This window comes from Bombina bombina, chromosome 7, assembly GCF_027579735.1.
Source record: "Bombina bombina isolate aBomBom1 chromosome 7, aBomBom1.pri, whole genome shotgun sequence".
Lineage (NCBI taxonomy): Eukaryota > Metazoa > Chordata > Amphibia > Anura > Bombinatoridae > Bombina > Bombina bombina.
The window spans coordinates 420,329,704-420,346,505 of NC_069505.1; the positions used below are offsets into that span (position 1 = coordinate 420,329,704).

A 16,802-nucleotide genomic window follows, 5' to 3' on the forward strand; every position below is an offset into this window, starting at 1 on the left:
GGAAGTGACCAAGGTTGGCAACTGGACATCCGAACTAGATCTGCATACCAAAACCTGTGAGGTCATGCTGGAGCTACCAGCAACACAAACAATTGTTCCATGATGATCTTGGAGATCACTCTTGGAAGAAGAAATAGAGGCAGGAAAATATAAGCAGGTTGGTAACACCAAGGAACTGCTAATGTATCCACCGCCTCCGCCTGAAGATCCCTGGCCCTGGACAGGTACCTGGGAAGTTTCTTGTTTAGATGGGAAGCCATCAGATCTATTTCTGGAAGACCCCACATCTCAACAATCTGAGAAAACACAACTGGATGGAGCGACCACTTCCCTGGATGTAAAGTCTGACGGCTGAGATAATCCGCTTCCCGATTGTCTACACCTGGGATATGAACCGCAGAAATTAGACAGGAGCTGGATTCCGCCCAAGCAAGTATCCAAGATACTTCTTTCATAGCTTGGGGACTGTGAGTCCCACCCTGATGATTGACATATGCCACAGTTGTGATATTGTCTGTCTGAAAACAAATGAATGGTTCTCTCTTCTAAAATATTGATTGGTAACCTTGCCTCTTGAGATTTCCAAACCCCTTGTGCTGTCAGAGATCCCCAGACAGCTCCCCAACCTAAAAGAGTTGCATCTGTTGTGATCACAGTCCAGGATGTTTGAACAAAAGAGGCCCCTTGAACTATACGATGGTGATCTAACCACCAAGTCAGAGAGAGTCGAACATTGGGATTTAAGGATATTAATTGTGATATCTTTGTATAATCCCTGCACCACTGATTCAGCATACAAAGCTGGAGAGGTCTCATATGAAAACGAGCAAAGGGGATTGCATCCGATGCTGCAGTCATGAGACCTAAAATTTCCATGCACATAACTACTGAAGGGAATGATTGAGACTGAAGGTTCCGACAAGCTGAAACCAATTTTAATCATCTATGTCTGTTAGAGACAGAGTCATGGACACTGAATCTATCTGGAAACCTTAAGAGGGGACCATTGTCTGAGGAATCAAGGAACTTTTTGGTAAATTGATCCTCCAACCATGTCTTTGAAGAAACAACACTAGTTGATTTGTGTGAGATTCTGCAGAATGTAAAGACTGAGCTAGTACCAAGATATCGTCCAAATAAGGAAACACCACAAAACCCCGTAGGGCACAGAGAACCTTTGAAAAGATTCTTGGAGCTGTTGCTATGCCAAATGATGTAGGTGGGTCTCAACATATTGCCTAATCTCTCCCCTAGTTGTTTAAAATACATAGTTTAGGTTCCCACTATGTTGCTTTTCCTGTTGATGCCTGTTGGGTGTGTTCCCTGGGCTCTAAATACTGGAGCTGAGATTGTGTAGAAATGACTAGAATTTCACTGTGTAGGAGCCTACTCCTATGACAAGGTTAAACAAACCACTAATTCCGTGACAGGGTCTGTGTCTGACACCCATAGCTCACATGCTGGTCCACTGGGGACTGAGATCTGACTGCAATGCAGGGGATAAGTGACACCATAACCCAACCCAAACACCTAATGTTTGAGTACCTTGAACAGCAAATCTAACTCCAATGCCATAATTTACATGTCCCTTAAGAATAAGGATAAATTCCTGTGGACCATAGGGGTGCAAGTTATATAATATACTTATAGGGCTCCTACCATACTGTGAAAGAAAGTATTTTCTTAAGCAGGGTTCCCAACCTGACATCGCTTACCTACAGGCAGCCTTAAATAATCTATTGTTATCTGAAAGTTACGCTTATTGTATATGGTTGCACAGTTCCAAACGCTGGCTCGGTAATAATTGGACTTTTACCTGCAGACATATTACTTTATCATTTTTAAATTATTTTCCTCTACACTCTGTTCTTATTTGGACAACTGACCTTTTCCTTCCCTAGAATAGTTCCTAATGGGCCTCATATATATTGCAGTGACAAGATCCTGACTAGTAGACTGGACAAGGCCCTATGCCTAGCACTCACTTTATCTCAGGCTCCCGTCAAAACTATACTGCGAGGCCCCCTTTAATGTATGACACATATACAAAATAGGTAAAACCCTGCTCTATTTTGTACCCACATAGAGACCACAAACTAAAGGAAGGGTGTGCATATGCAGGGTTCACAACTTGATACCAATTACCTGCAAGCAGACTTGAACACTTCACTGCTGCCTAAAAGTTAGGTTGATTATATATGGTTGTTCAAATTCAAATGCCTAATATATAATTACTGGGCTTTTGCCTGTGGAAGTCATACTTTGACATCATTACTTAAGTTTGTTACATTCTGTTATGCTGCTAAACTGCAATATCTGATTAGTGAAATGTTTATTACTGCTGGCCTACTTTTTGATGTTCAATGTAGGTTTTGCTCCCCCCTCCTTTCTGTTCCTCTACCATCCGACTTCCCCCCATTCATAGGACAGTATTTGGTAAGCCCCAGAAATACTCCAGAGGCACGATCTTGACTGGTGGACTGGACAGGGCCCTGCGTCTCACACTCACACATCTTAGACTCCGCTGACACTATACTTTGAGGCCTACAGTGACACAAGATGTACAGGCAAAATAGGTAAAGCTCTGCATGACTGCTCTAGAGCATGGACCAACGGTGTACACACCTTGAGACTATAAACTTGTTTACTGCCACTCCTTATTGTCTTCTACCTTGTACTCAGAACACTTTGTGTTACATCTCTACAGGTTTTTCTTACACTTAATCTTTACATTTCTTAGAATAGGGTCCCCTGGCTGCAGGGGCCACATAGTAATATGTCTTACCTTCGTGGAAACATAAAGAGAGAAATGGTCCTAGCTTAATAATTCATAGTAAAGAAACAGATTATTTGACCACTCTCTTCTCACTTTACTCCCCCCCCCCCCGACAACTCTGTTTACTTAGTAAACAACCAAACTTAGATTTACTAATTTTCTCCCATTTGCTTCGGTTTACTAAAGTGTGTTACTGACTCATTAGGCGCTGATAAAGCGCTAGGTCATACTCGTTGGGAGGTTAGGGCTCTAGACCTCTTCTACGTCCCCCTTTTTTTTTTCTCCCCCCCCCTCTTTTGTCCTTGTTCTCTCCTTCCCCCACCAGCATTCAAGTTCCCTACAGTCCGGAATTCATATCACCTCGGAAATCGAAATGGCCACCTTAAATTTTACAACACTTAATACTAAGGGGTTGAATTCTACCACTAAATGGAGCCTCCTCCACAATTATCTTAAATCATTACACACAGATGTAGCCCTTGTCCAGGAAACCCACTGGATCACTGACAACACTCCCAAATGTAGTTCCTCGTTCCATAAAAAGAGCAGGGGAGTTTCTATATTAATTAGCAGGCAGTTGGCGTTTCACCTAATACACCAGGAGACAGAATCAGAGGAACGCTTCTTAATTTTAGTTTGCAAATAAAATGACCAACTCTACACTAATGCGAACATTTATGCCCCAAACCAGGGTCAGATGGCATTTCTTAAGAAAACTTTTAATTTAATAGATCGCCTGAAGCAGAAAACGGTTGTGATTAGAGGCAACTTCAACTTAGTTTTGGACCCCCAGACAGACAGAAAACTCCCCATTGGTAAAAAAATGGATGCCTTCTCCTTAACCACGGTCCCTAAGTTTAGGAGCCTGACCTACCACTACTCTTTGTATGATGTGTGGAGGTCGTGCCATCCAAATACTAGGGATTTCTCAAATTTTTCTCCGCCGCACATGTCTTATTCGAAACTAGACATGTTCTTTGTGGATGCGCGGACTCTTAATAGAGTCACCTCTGCTAAAATAACTGTGTGTGCCTGGTCGGACCATAATGCGGTCATGTTCTCTCTTGAGGGAGGTGTCCCTGCGTCGGTGAGACCAACTTGGAAACTCCCGACCTGCCTCTGGGAGGCCCCTACCCTTAAGCAAGATATAGTACAGAAAATTAATGACTTTCTCATAAATAATCCGGCGGATCAGACTTCTCATCAAATAAGATGGGCTGCCATGAAAGCCTTCCTGAGAGGTTACTGTATAAGTTGGATGGCTGCTTGGCGGAAAGCAAGAGGCGCTCCATTAGGGAAGTTAGCACGTGAACTTAGGACGAAGGAGAAGCTTAACAAGCTTTCCCCCTCCCAGGCTTTGTCCAGGGAGATCGCTCAACTCCGGGGTCAAATTAGGGACCGTGAGATTCAGAGAACTCAGGCTGCTCTGGCTAGGTTTAAAAGGCTTATGTATTATAAAAGCAACAAAGCTGACTCGCTGCTAGCTCGGGAACTCCAGGACCGGACTGCGCATTCACAAATTTCCTTCATTGATGTCGACGGGAAGAGAGCGGCAGCTCCGTCTGATATAGGCAAGGCCTTCTCGGACTTCTATGATAGACTATATAATATTGCTCAGCATAAACATCCTACTGAAGCTCCGATCCCCGAGATTGCAGATATTTTGCGTGAGTTGCGATTCCCTTTGTTAACTGAGGAAGCCAAAAATAGGTTACTGGCCCCGTTCACACAAAAGGAAATTTCAGAAGCGATAAAACAGCTTCAAAATAATAAAGCTCCGGGACCAGATGGGTTCCCTGGCTCTTCTATAAGAGGCTAAATAACCATCTCTCGCCGACTCTACACTAGGTGTTTAACAAAGTTAAATCACAGGGCCACATTATAAGGGAAAGCTTAGAGGCAACTATTATAGCCATACCGAAGCCAGATAAAGACCCATCGTTATGTGGAAATTATAGACCCATCTCGTTGATTAACGCTGATACTAAACTACATTCAAAATTGCTTGTGGATAGACTAGCACACATTCTGCCCTCCCTGGTCAATATTGACCAGGTGGGATTCACTAAGGGTCATCAGGGACCTGATAACACAAGGAGGCTCCTCTCAGTCTTCTCGGGTGCTGGGGTGGGTGAGGTGCCCGTCGTGGCCCTGTCGCTTGATGCTGAAAAGGCATTTGACAGGGTCCGATGGGACTATCTCTGGGAGGTTATGAAAGCGTTTGGGTTCCCGGAACCAGTCATTGCGGCAATCAGAGTTCTTTATTCCTCCCCGCATGCAAAAGTTAGAGGCACAGGTTTTTGCTCCCCGAAGACAGCTATCTCCAATGGAATGCGGCAGGGGTGCCCCCTTTTACCCCTCATTTTCTCCCTGGCGATGGAACCCTTTGCCCAGGTGATACGCAGCTCAACATCAATAACGGGAGTGCCTTTTGGCAACAATGAGGAACGTATTGTGCTTTTTGCAGACGACGGGACCCTTTTGCTGTCAGACCAGGCCAAATCCATAGATTCAGTCCTTCAGATGATAAGCCATTTTGGCAGATACAGTTATTATAAATGTGCCAGATGACCTAACTTTGGACCAGATCATATGGGTCCCTAAACAGAAATCCCTTGTCAAAATAGTGGATAATCCTATAATACAAACAAAATCTGACTGCATGGCACGACCTTAGACACCGCAGAGAAATAGCACATTACCGCTCCCTGATTCAACACTTAAATGGTCTGCTTTGGGGTTTCCCGAACATCCATATAGACTACTGGTTGAAACTAGGGATTTCCCGGGTACATGATATCTATGTAAATAAAAGGTTATACTCACTGGTACAAATCTCCGAACTGCAAGACAATAGCCCACCTTGGCTTCAGTTTGAGGCAGGTAGAATTCTTAGTCTATTATATTTGTGGAAGTTCTGACACCCATAGCTCACATGCTGGTCCACTGGGGACTGAGATCTGACTGCAATGCAGGGGATAAGTGACACCATAACCCAACCCAAACACCTAATGTTTGAGTACCTTGAACAGCAAATCTAACTCCAATGCCATAATTTACATGTCCCTTAAGAATAAGGATAAATTCCTGTGGACCATAGGGGTGCAAGTTATATAATATACTTATAGGGCTCCTACCATACTGTGAAAGAAAGTATTTTCTTAAGCAGGGTTCCCAACCTGACATCGCTTACCTACAGGCAGCCTTAAATAATCTATTGTTATCTGAAAGTTACGCTTATTGTATATGGTTGCACAGTTCCAAACGCTGGCTCGGTAATAATTGGACTTTTACCTGCAGACATATTACTTTATCATTTTTAAATTATTTTCCTCTACACTCTGTTCTTATTTGGACAACTGACCTTTTCCTTCCCTAGAATAGTTCCTAATGGGCCTCATATATATTGCAGTGACAAGATCCTGACTAGTAGACTGGACAAGGCCCTATGCCTAGCACTCACTTTATCTCAGACTCCCGTCAAAACTATACTGCGAGGCCCCCTTTAATGTATGACACATATACAAAATAGGTAAAACCCTGCTCTATTTTGTACCCACATAGAGACCACAAACTAAAGGAAGGGTGTGCATATGCAGGGTTCACAACTTGATACCAATTACCTGCAAGCAGACTTGAACACTTCACTGCTGCCTAAAAGTTAGGTTGATTATATATGGTTGTTCAAATTCAAATGCCTAATATATAATTACTGGGCTTTTGCCTGTGGAAGTCATACTTTGACATCATTACTTAAGTTTGTTACATTCTGTTATGCTGCTAAACTGCAATATCTGATTACTGAAATGTTTATTACTGCTGGCCTACTTTTTGATGTTCAATGTAGGTTTTGCTCCCCCCTCCTTTCTGTTCCTCTACCATCCGACTTCCCCCCATTCATAGGACAGTATTTGGTAAGCCCCAGAAATACTCCAGAGGCACGATCTTGACTGGTGGACTGGACAGGGCCCTGCGTCTCACACTCACACATCTTAGACTCCGCTGACACTATACTTTGAGGCCTACAGTGACACAAGATGTACATGCAAAATAGGTAAAGCTCTGCATGACTGCTCTAGAGCATGGACCAACGGTGTACACACCTTGAGACTATAAACTTGTTTACTGCCACTCCTTATTGTCTTCTACCTTGTACTCAGAACACTTTGTGTTACATCTCTACAGGTTTTTCTTACACTTAATCTTTACATTTCTTAGAATAGGGTCCCCTGGCTGCAGGGGCCACATAGTAATATGTCTTACCTTCGTGGAAACATAAAGAGAGAAATGGTCCTAGCTTAATAATTCATAGTAAAGAAACAGATTATTTGACCACTCTCTTCTCACTTTACTCCCCGCCCCCCCCGACAACTCTGTTTACTTAGTAAACAACCAAACTTAGATTTACTAATTTTCTCCCATTTGCTTCGGTTTACTAAAGTGTGTTACTGACTCATTAGGCGCTGATAAAGCGCTAGGTCATACTCGTTGGGAGGTTAGGGCTCTAGACCTCCTCTACGTCCCCCTTTTTTTTTCTCTCCCCCCCCCCCCTCTTTTGTCCTTGTTCTCTCCTTCCCCCACCAGCATTCAAGTTCCCTACAGTCCGGAATTCATATCACCTCGGAAATCGAAATGGCCACCTTAAATTTTACAACACTTAATACTAAGGGGTTGAATTCTACCACTAAATGGAGCCTCCTCCACAATTATCTTAAATCATTACACACAGATGTAGCCCTTGTCCAGGAAACCCACTGGATCACTGACAACACTCCCAAATGTAGTTCCTCGTTCCATAAAAAGAGCAGGGGAGTTTCTATATTAATTAGCAGGCAGTTGGCGTTTCACCTAATACACCAGGAGACAGAATCAGAGGAACGCTTCTTAATTTTAGTTTGCAAATAAAATGACCAACTCTACACTAATGCGAACATTTATGCCCCAAACCAGGGTCAGATGGCATTTCTTAAGAAAACTTTTAATTTAATAGATCGCCTGAAGCAGAAAACGGTTGTGATTAGAGGCAACTTCAACTTAGTTTTGGACCCCCAGACAGACAGAAAACTCCCCATTGGTAAAAAAATGGATGCCTTCTCCTTAACCACGGTCCCTAAGTTTAGGAGCCTGACCTACCACTACTCTTTGTATGATGTGTGGAGGTCGTGCCATCCAGATACTAGGGATTTCTCAAATTTTTCTCCGCCGCACATGTCTTATTCGAAACTAGACATGTTCTTTGTGGATGCGCGGACTCTTAATAGAGTCACCTCTGCTAAAATAACTGTGTGTGCCTGGTCGGACCATAATGCGGTCATGTTCTCTCTTGAGGGAGGTGTCCCTGCGTCGGTGAGACCAACTTGGAAACTCCCGACCTGCCTCTGGGAGGCCCCTACCCTTAAGCAAGATATAGTACAGAAAATTAATGACTTTCTCATAAATAATCCGGCGGATCAGACTTCTCATCAAATAAGATGGGCTGCCATGAAAGCCTTCCTGAGAGGTTACTGTATAAGTTGGATGGCTGCTTGGCGGAAAGCAAGAGGCGCTCCGTTAGGGAAGTTAGCACGTGAACTTAGGACGAAGGAGAAGCTTAACAAGCTTTCCCCCTCCCAGGCTTTGTCCGGGGAGATCGCTCAACTCCGGGGTCAAATTAGGGACCGTGAGATTCAGAGAACTCAGGCTGCTCTGGCTAGGTTTAAAAGGCTTATGTATTATAAAAGCAACAAAGCTGACTCGCTGCTAGCTCGGGAACTCCAGGACCGGACCGCGCATTCACAAATTTCCTTCATTGATGTCGACGGGAAGAGAGCGGCAGCTCCGTCTGATATAGGCAAGGCCTTCTCGGACTTCTATGATAGACTATATAATATTGCTCAGCATAAACATCCTACTGAAGCTCCGATCCCCGAGATTGCAGATATTTTGCGTGAGTTGCGATTCCCTTTGTTAACTGAGGAAGCCAAAAATAGGTTACTGGCCCCGTTCACACAAAAGGAAATTTCAGAAGCGATAAAACAGCTTCAAAATAATAAAGCTCCGGGACCAGATGGGTTCCCTGGCTCTTCTATAAGAGGCTAAATAACCATCTCTCGCCGACTCTACACTAGGTGTTTAACAAAGTTAAATCACAGGGCCACATTATAAGGGAAAGCTTAGAGGCAACTATTATAGCCATACCGAAGCCAGATAAAGACCCATCGTTATGTGGCAATTATAGACCCATCTCGTTGATTAACGCTGATACTAAACTATATTCAAAATTGCTTGTGGATAGACTAGCACACATTCTGCCCTCCCTGGTCAATATTGACCAGGTGGGATTCACTAAGGGTCATCAGGGACCTGATAACACAAGGAGGCTCCTCTCAGTCTTCTCGGGTGCTGGGGTGGGTGAGGTGCCCGTCGTGGCCCTGTCGCTTGATGCTGAAAAGGCATATGACAGGGTCCGATGGGACTATCTCTGGGAGGTTATGAAAGCGTTTGGGTTCCCGGAACCAGTCATTGCGGCAATCAGAGTTCTTTATTCCTCCCCGCATGCAAAAGTTAGAGGCACAGGTTTTTGCTCCCCGAAGACAGCTATCTCCAATGGAATGCGGCAGGGGTGCCCCCTTTCACCCCTCATTTTCTCCCTGGCGATGGAACCCTTTGCCCAGGTGATACGCAGCTCAACATCAATAACGGGAGTGCCTTTTGGCAACAATGAGGAACGTATTGTGCTTTTTGCAGACGACGGGACCCTTTTGCTGTCAGACCAGGCCAAATCCATAGATTCAGTCCTTCAGATGATAAGCCATTTTGGCAGATACAGTTATTATAAATGTGCCAGATGACCTAACTTTGGACCAGATCATATGGGTCCCTAAACAGAAATCCCTTGTCAAAATAGTGGATAATCCTATAATACAAACAAAATCTGACTGCATGGCACGACCTTAGACACCGCAGAGAAATAGCACATTACCGCTCCCTGATTCAACACTTAAATGGTCTGCTTTGGGGTTTCCCGAACATCCATATAGACTACTGGTTGAAACTAGGGATTTCCCGGGTACATGATATCTATGTAAATAAAAGGTTATACTCACTGGTACAAATCTCCGAACTGCAAGACAATAGCCCACCTTGGCTTCAGTTTGAGGCAGGTAGAATTCTTAGTCTATTATATTTGTGGAAGTTCCAGAGGGTCGGTCTGAGAGACCCTACTAAATGGGAGGAGTGGTGTGCTAGCGGAAAGGGAATGAGGAGGCCCCTTTTGTTCCACTATCAGGCACTCTTAAATGAACATTCTATAGGTTTCCCGTGGCAGATTAAAGCTTGGTCACTCATGCTCACTAAAAAAATGCTACATTGCGTATCTGTCTTTGAAGTATATATCAAGGTTTTATTGAAGTGGCACAGGACGCCAGTGAGACTCTCTGGAATGTTCAGTCTCCTCACAGTGTTGGAGACAGTACGGCCAAGAAGGCATGGACTTCCACATCTGGTGGTCTTGCCCAAAACTAATGAAATTGTGGAGAGGGTTAGAATCCCTTTTGCAATCCATCAATAGACAACCTATCGCTCTCCCCTCTGATCACCTTGCTTCATATGCTCGGGGAGCACCTTTCCGGTCCCCACAAAGAAAATGGTAATCTATGTAATGGCAGCAGCTAAACTATGCATAGCCAGAGCATGGAAACAATTGGAACCCCCTTCCATCGATGCAATTTGCAAGCTAATTAATCACTTCGCTACCATGGAAAGACATGTGCCCAGACTTCAGGATTCCATGGACCTCTACTGGGCGGTTTGGAGTGACTGGATGCAGCGATAACCTGAATATCCCTACCCACATACCACCCACCTCCTGCCCTCTTCCCTCCCTCCCTTTCCCCTTGATTTTTTTTTTCTTCTCTCTCTCTCCTCTATTCCCAGCTCCCATATCTGGAGCCCAGCCCTATATGAGCCCTTACATTGACCTTGAAGATTTGAAACATTCGCACTAGATAGTTATATTGTACACAGTCCGCTGTATTTTCACTCAGACAATCTAGACTGACTGTTACATCGGACAGACGTTCCCTTTCCCACTTCTTCAGTAAAACAGATAAAATGTTACTTGAGGTTTACACTATTTTTGGTATTCAGGAAAATGCTTAAGTGATAGATGGTTCACTGTTCCTGTACTTCAACTTTGTTTCAGTCATTTAAGGATGCTACAGCTGTTCTTATGTGTCATTTGCATTGTCCCTGTTGGTGTATGCTGCAACCGGTTTACCTCAATAAAAAATATTTTAAAAAAAGTCCAAATTTGCACTATTAAGCGGGAAAGGCTTTGAAAGGTAAGATTTAATGTCCTTTTGTAATGCAAAGTGAATGTGCACACTCAGCTGCTTGCGGGGCAAGATAAACATTTGGTGCTCATATAAAAAACAAATCCTTAATTTCTTCATAATAGAAATGAAATGTATGCTTACCTGATAAATGTATTTCTTTCTTGACACAGTGAGTCCATGAATCATCATCAATTACTGTTGGGAATATCACTCCTGGCCAGCAGGAGAAGGCAAAGAGCACCACAGCAAAGCTGTTAAATATCACTCCCCTACCCACAATCCCCCAGTCATTCGACCAAAGGAAAAGGAGAGAAAGGAAGTAACACAAGGTGCAGAGGTGCCTGAGGTTTATATAAAAATAAACTGTCTGAATACAGGGCGGGCCATGTCAAGAAGCGCATATGTAACAAAATAGACAATGCCGAAATCTGACCCTTTAGAGTACTTGCCAACAAACCCTTCTCCAGACCATCCTGGAGAAAGGACAAAATCCTAGGAATCCTTACTCTATTCCAAGTGTATCCTTTGGATTCACACCCATACAAGTATTTACGCCAGATCTTATGGTAAATCCTGCGAATCACAGGCTTACGAGCCTGAATCAAGGTCTCAATGACCAACTCTGAAAATCCACGCTTAGATAAAACTAAGCGTTCAATCTCCAAGCAGTCAGCTTCAGAGAAACGAGATTTGGATGAAGGAAGGGACCCTGAAGTAGAAGGTCCTTCCTTAGAGGCAGCCTCCAAGGTGGAAAGGATGACATTTCCACTAGGTCTGCATACCAAATCCTGCGAGGCCATGCCGGGGCTACGAGAATTACAGATGCCCTCTCCTGCTTGACTCGAGCAATGACACTTGGAAGGAGAGTGAACGGAGGAAACAGGTATGCTAGAGCAACGATCAGATATGCCTGCGGATCTCTTGACTTTGAGCCGTATCTCGGAAGTTTGGCATTCTGACGAGAAGCCATGAGATCCAACTCCGGCTGCCCTCAGTTGAGGGTCAAGCTGGAAAACACATCCGAATGAAGTTCCCACTCCCCGGGATGAAAAGTCTGTCTTCTCAAAAAATTTGCTTCCCAATTGTCCACTTCTGGGATGTGGATTGCAGAAAGACAGCATTTGTGGGTCACTGAATAATTCGGGCAACCTCTGTCATGGCCAAGGAACTCTGAGCTCCCTCCTGGTGGTTGATGTAAGCCGTCGAGGTTATGTTGTCCGACTGGAATCTGATAAACTGGGCTAAGGCTAACTGAGGCCAGGCCAGAAGAGCATTGAAGATTGCTCTCAGCTCCAAGATGTTTATGGGCAGGACTGACTCCTCCTGGGTCCATAAGCCCTGAGCCTTCAAAAAGCCCCATACTGCTCCCCAACCTAGAAGGCTGGCATCCGTGGTCTCAATCACCCAGGAGGGTCTGCGGAAGCAAGTATCCTGGGAAAGATGATCCTGAGAAAGCAACTATGGAAGAGAGTCTATTGATGCCTGATCTAGATCTACACATGGAAACAGATCCGTATAGTCCCCGTTCCATTGTCTGAGCATGCATAACTGCAGAGGTCTGAGATGGAACCGAGCAAACAGAATAATGTCCATGGAAGCCACCATCAGACCAATTACCTCAATACATTGAGCCACTGATGGCCGTGGAGAGGATTGAAGGCCAAAACAAGAGTCGAAAATCTTTCTTTTTCTGACCTCCATCAGAAAAATATTCATTAACAGGGAGTCTATTATGGTCCCCAAAAATACAACCCTTGTAGCTGGAATCAGAGAACTTTTTTTTCCTGATTCAGCTTCCATCCATGGGATCGAAGAAAAGACAACAAGATCTCCGTATAAGATTCTGCTTGTTGAAAAGATAGAGCCTGAACCAGAATGTCATCCAGATAAGGTGCCACTGTAATGCCTTGAGATCGAAGCACAGCTAAAAGAGTCCCCAGAACCTTTGAAAAAACTCTGGGAGCTGTGGCCAGGCTGAATGGAAGGGCCATGAACTGGAAATGATTGTCCAAAAAGGCGAATCTCAGAAACTTGTGATGGTCCCTGTGAATGGGAACATGAAAGTATGCATCCTTTAGGTCTATGGTTGTCATGAACTGACCCTCTTGTACCAAGGGAAGAATGGAGCATATAGTCTCCATCTTGAAGGATGGCACTCTGAGAATCTTGTTTAAACATTTTAGATCTAGGATTGGTCAAAAAGTTCCCTCCTTTTTTGGAACTATGAACAGATTTGAGTAAAATCCCAGACCCCTTTCCTGAAAGGGAACTGGAACTATTAGCCCCAGGGCGGCAAGGTCCTTGACACAATGTAAGAACGCCTCTCTTTTTATCTGGTCTACAGATAATCTGGAGAGGAGAAACCTGTCTCTGGGAGGAAAAGATTTGAAGTCTATTTTGTATCCCTGGGAGACAATTTCTACCACCCAGTGATCCGGTACATCTCTTATTCAAGCCTGGGAAAAAAGAGAGAGTCTGCCCCCTACAAGATCTGCTCCCAGGGGACAACCCTTCATGCAGACTTGGAATCAGATGAAGGCTTTTTAGATTGCTTTCCCTTATTCCAGGACTGGTTGGGCTTCCAGGAAGGCTTGGCTTGATCTTGCTTGGAGGAAGGGGAGGAAGACTTGCCTTTAATGTTACAAAAGGAACGAAAATTACTCTGACGTCCCTTCTGTTTATTCTTTTAATCTTGAGGAAGAAAAGAACCCTTTCCTCCAGTAATATCTGAGATAATTTCTTCCAAACCAGGTCCAAAAAAGGTCTTACCCTTGTAAGGAATAGCCATGAGCTTAGATTTAGATGAAACATCTGCAGACCAGCACTTCAACCACAAGGCCCTGCGGGCTAGGACCGCAAAACCAGAAATTTTGGCTCCCAGTTTAATAACCTGTAAGGAAGCATCTGTAATGAAGGAATTGGCTAACTTGAGAGCCTTAATCCTGCCCTGGATCTCATCAAAAGGGGTATCCGTCTGAAGAGATTCAGACAATGCATCAAACCAGTAAGCCACAGCGCTGGTAACAGTGGCGATACACACCGCAGGTTGCCATTGTAAACCCTGGTGGACATAAATCTTTTTTAGTACAGCCTCCATTTTTTTAACCATTGGATCTTTAAAACAACACCTATCCTCTATGACCTATCCTCTATGAGAATAGTAGTCCTCTTGGCTAAAGTGGAGATCGCTCCTTCTACCTTAGGAACCATCTGCCTCGACTCCATAACAGAATCCGCTATAGGAAACATCTTCTTAAAAATAGGAGATGGAGAAAAGGGAATACCAGGTCCCATTCTTGAGCAATAATCTCCGCAGCACAGTCAGGAACCATAAAAACCTTCACCGCGGAGGGAACATCAAAGTATTTGTTCAATTTACTAGACTTTTTAGGATTGACTATGATAATTGTGTCGGAGTCGTCCAAAGTAGCAAAGTGATACCACTTCAGCATCAGAAGAAGGAATTACACTGTCTGAGTCTGAGATTTCCCCCTCAGATGCTTCCGACATGTCTTCTTCCTCAGGCTTATGGGAAGGGACACTCTGGATAGCCAGAACTTGATCAGAAACCTTACTAAATTTCCTTTTACGCCTTCCCTGCAACATGGGCAAAGCTAACAAGGCCTTAGATACCGCAAGGGATACCTGGGAAGCATTATCTTGTAGAGAAAATATTACAGGATTGCAAGAGGAAACACAGGGCGCTGTATGTGGAGACTGAAAAAGTTGGGACGCTTGAGGAGAAAGCTGCGGCATATCTGCAACAGGAGACACCTGAACAGCATTTGCCTGGGATAATGGTGGCTCATGGACAAATATTTCATCTCTATAACTTAAAGTTCTCTCAAAGCGTTAGGAACAAAAAGGAACTGGGGGTTCCACCTGAGCATCAAAACATAACTGACAAGCAGCAACTTCGCCTGGGATAATGGTTTGAAAAGCCTCTTGATCCATCTTATGTAATAAATAAGGATAAAGTGTAAAAATTCTTTATTTGAAAATAAAAAATAAATGTGTACTGTGTCTTTAAATAGAATTGTGTGTTAGTGCAACAAACCAAATAGACCTCAGGCTACCTATACACCTCAGTAGCTTTACTGAGGTGCCTACCTGTCCAGCAGCTCACAGAGTGACTTCTCTCACAGAAGAAACAATCCCCTTTTCAAATACAGAGCGGTTACAGAGCCCTAACTGCCGAAAAAAATGGTTTACAACAGTAATCTCCATCACCAAAAGTTAAAGTATAAAAACTACTATAACACACTGAGCCACCATAAATCACCTCACAGTCTCAATGCCCAAACTGCCTAAAAGAAACCCAAAACATGAAGGTTTAATGAAGTCCCATATTAAGTAAGACAGCTTTTAGCTGTAAGAAGTGCAATCTTCTTGCAAAAGAAAATTAAAATGGCACTTATCTAAAAGTGCTGTCTGGCAGCAGGACAGCTCATCTGGTTTGAGAGGGTGCAGCACCTCACATGGACCAGTGAAGAGAGAAAAACTGATTAAACCTACTCAGGTTTTCTAGTTAGGGCAGTAGATTCTTTAGAAAACGCAGTGAGGATTGTACCTCACAAGTTCTCAAGTGCTCTAAAGCCACCACTGCCCTACTGAAGAGACTGATGTGGGCTAGGCTAGACCCCAGAAAGGAACAGAGTAAGCTTACTCTGCTAAAAAAAAAATTAAAAAATCTTGATTGAAGAAAACTTCTTATCAGACACCTAAACTTCACGTCCTCCTTGCACTACAGGCAAAGAAAATGACTGGGGGATTGTGGGTAGGGGAGTGATATTTAACAGCTTTGCTGTGGTGCTCTTTGCCTCCTCCTGCTGGCCAGGAGTGATATTCCCAACAGTAATTGATGATGATCCGTGGACTCACCGTGTCATTAGAAAGAAAACAACAAATTACTCAAAACAAGTAGAACAAAAGTGTTTCATATATTATACACACATAACTTTCTTAATGACTCATATTAAAAATGCAAATCAATATAAAGGGTTTAAACCATCTTAACAATGTCCAATAGGACCATTCATACAATATATACAGGTGCCTCAAATATCTTATTAACTAAGTGACTCACTCAAGGGGAATGTTTATTTGTTATAACTTATAACTGTCACAAATGAATCGTACATTAATACCTCCAATTATACACTTCAAGTACTTTTTATATGTGCTAGATTATTATTATATTTTTTCTATGAAAATCCACTATTCATATTTATTTTAAAAAGAAAATAACTCCCCTTTCAGAATTCAAGCCAGTGGGGGATCTAGTCTGCAAAATGAAAAAGCCAGAAAACCTCACACTGGCTTAAAGTCCTTTCCCTAACCATTCCTTGGGTATGTCCAGGTAGATATTGAAGTAATTAAAGTAGCAGCAAGCATGTAAGCTTAATTATTTCTTGGCCATTTCTGACATCATTACAAAAAGAAGGGGGAAAAAAGTGCTGCTGGCGTGTAGCAGTAGCACTAGTTACTGCTTTAACTTTAAGTTTAAAAAGCAGGTGTCCAGCTGCTCCTCTGATGCCCTGAAAATGTTTCCTATAGGAAATAGTGTATACATGGATTTTCTTGATCAAACACATTCAAAAGTACCCCCTTAACAAATACCAGACCAAACAAAGGAATTTTTGGGGGACAAATGATTTGTGTGGAACAAGATTTTTTTGCCTTTGCACATTGTCTATTGTTAAGTGCATTTG

General features: G+C 43.4%; 1 protein-coding gene across 1 annotated transcript in view; it reads right to left on the reverse strand.

The window, feature by feature from the left end:
* The window catches only part of LOC128636413 (myoferlin-like), a 276,260-nt gene that overhangs the window by 230,991 nt on the left and 28,467 nt on the right, over window positions 1–16,802 (reverse strand).